Source organism: Helianthus annuus, chromosome 11 (genome assembly GCF_002127325.2).
Source record: "Helianthus annuus cultivar XRQ/B chromosome 11, HanXRQr2.0-SUNRISE, whole genome shotgun sequence".
Lineage (NCBI taxonomy): Eukaryota > Viridiplantae > Streptophyta > Magnoliopsida > Asterales > Asteraceae > Helianthus > Helianthus annuus.
The window spans coordinates 13,450,497-13,453,581 of NC_035443.2; positions in this window are offsets into that span (position 1 = coordinate 13,450,497).

A 3,085-nucleotide genomic window follows, 5' to 3' on the forward strand; every position below is an offset into this window, starting at 1 on the left:
CTGGGCAGAAGTGGGAGATACGCAATTATCAGGTCCTGACTTAGTCTTCGAGACAACGGACAAGATTGTCCAAATTCGCGACCGCCTGAAAGCTACTCGAGATAGGCAGAAGAGCTATGCGGATGAAAGGCGAAAGCCTCTCAAGTTTGAGGTTGGCGATAAGGTTTTGCTCAAAGTATCACCTTGGAAGGGGGTGATGCGATTTGTCAAGAAAGGTAAGTTAAGCCCAAGGTATATAGGACCATTCGAGATCATCGAATGTGTAGGATCAGTGGCTTATAAGTTAAACTTACCTGAGGAGCTCGATGGTATTCATAATGTATTCCACGTCTGCAATCTGAAGAAATGTCTAGCTGACGAGTCGCTAGTCATACCACACACGGATGTGCATATAGACGAGAGCTTAAAATTTATGGAAAAACCTGTCTCGATTGAAGATCGACAGGTGAAAAAGCTTCGAAGAAAGCTTGTACCTATTGTCAAGGTAAAGTGGGACGCCCGCAGAGGTCCTGAATATACATGGGAGTTAGAGTCCAAAATGCAGGAAAAATACCCTCATTTGTTTCCTTAAATCTCGAGGTTGAGATTTCTTTTAAGGGGGTGAGGATGTAACACCTCGGAAATTCCTGTCCAATAAAATAAAGACACGTGTCATGAGGGACAAAACGTGTCAGGGAAACCGGATTAAAAATAAAGATGTATGGTAGGATTTTAAATGCAAGGGCGTCATGTTATTTCAAAATACCTCTGAACGACCCAAGGGCGACATGTTATTAAAATACCTCTGAGCGACCCAAATTTATAAATCCCAAGATCCTTAAATCGTTGATAAACATCTTATATATATATATATATATATATGTATGTATTAACCGGTCGTTTCTAAAGTTCCATCTTTTATATGAATTTGGATTATTGGGAATGTTGTTACTAAAATGCTGAGTAAAATTCTTGTGTAAAAGAAATTAATAATAGTTAACTAACATGACCAACTCTTGTGAGAATCCAAGACTTAGAAATATCCGTCACTTTAAAAGATTACAAGATGCCAAGGTTGTAGAAACATGTAAGGGACATACAAGCATGCAATGGCTGAGCCACTAGGTCCCACAACTGAGAAAGTTAGCATGTAATTCGGAATCCACGAGGTTGCATGGTCAAGACTTGAAGTTTGTGAAATTTTTGTTTTCTGACCACCGGTTACGGACCGCAAGGCCCTAGTCTTACGGTCCGTAAGGAGGGTACCTGGGCGATTTCAGCAAGGGTCAGTTACGGACCATAACTGTTTCATCATACGGTCCGCAAGAGGAGCTTACGGACCGCAAGGCCTTAAGCTTACGGTCCGTAAGGCAGTCGCTGGCAGCAGAAAATGGACAGCTGCCTGTTCAGCCTGTTACACCGACTTAAATGAGTGGTTTTCGAAACCAGGGACTTGCTAGGCAGTATATAGCATCATAGAGACACCTGGGATGATCTTGTAACCACTCTAGACTATCTTGGCATCATCTTGGACCTCAAGGTTCACTATATAAGAGCTTGAAGTTGTGAACACTTTACATGCTCACTTGCAACTTTGGTTCAAGACTTCTCTGGGGCTTTTCTAGACAACATCAAGTTCTTATTGAATCCCTAATCCTTCTTAGGACTCTTGTAAGTGTCCTTAACCCTCTCTAATTACTTTTAGCTTAGTTATTTAGCTAAAAGTCAAACCATCGTAATTAAGGTTTGACTTTGGGATTAGTCTATAATTACTCACTAATATCCCGAATTAAAATACCTATAAGTAGGTAATTATGTGGGTAACAAACCCTCAAAAGGGTGTTTCCAGAATCCCACTCTAACTATGCTAATTGTCGAGTCAAAGCTTATTATAAAAAGTCAACAGAAAGGTTAATTGCGAATTAATGCATAATTAGCAATGTAGGTTACATGCAACCTGTTTGATCAGTAAAGTAACCTGGTAATTAATATAAGAACATGTTCCAACATGTTCAACTCGACAATTTTCAGTTTAGGCTCGGTTTGGAACCGAAAGTCGCAAAGTTTGACTTCTGTTTTGACTTTCAGTTCTGACCCGTTTAAGCCAAGATTAGGAATGCCTTAGAGCCTCTTTTGAACCTATTTACATGTTAGTATAACTCTCTGAGATTATACAACTTGGTTCATTGGATATCCTATTCACATGCATGTTTCCGTTAATCGCTTATATGTTGACCATTATGCCCATTTGACCTTAAAACGTGATTTTTGAAAATGTAAAAGGGTAAGCACCTTAGCTACTGATTTATAAACTTGCACCCAAAATTTGAAGTCAGTTTGAGGTCTAAATTAAGAGTTATGCTCAATAGCGTAATTAAGGGCTTCTTTGATAATTAAATAGCGTAAATTATGTATAGCCTATCAAAACCCAAATTTTTATACCAAACTTTTTACCCACTGTTATAAAATAATATTTTGGGATTTTTGGTGATTTTTATTTATTTTTAGGCTGAGCATAACTTAGTGTTCTAAGATTAATTCGGTTTATGTCGGTTTTGCCCTTTTTAGCCATAAGATGAGTTTTACAAATCCTTTTGACCTCAAACCAATTTCTACTGATTTGTTATGATAAATAAATTATTTTGGGCCTTCTGGAATATTAAAAATATCAGCTTTTTACAGAAAACCCGGAAATGACTCCAAATCGCCTTTTTAGGCATTTTTAACGCATAGGTGTGCACTAGAACCTTATTAAGCTTAAGGGGTTGAACCTACTGATGTAATTAGTGAAATTTTATATTTTAAACAGTAGGCAAATGTTTTGAACTCAGAATTCCAGAATTGATCTTTTAGGCACATGTGAAATTACCAAAATGCCCCTACGGTGCATAGTAAGGTTAAAGATAATAAATTTCACATAAATTTGATACTCTACTGTTATAACTTAGTAAATTAAATATATTTACTAATTAAATCAGACCTGTAACTCAGGTTATCATTTTAACCCTTTTACACCTTATAAAATGACCAAAACGCCCTTTTGAGGCATAGTTTTGGTTTATAATCATTTGGGGCATAATGGAAGGTATCATTCTGATATCACAAC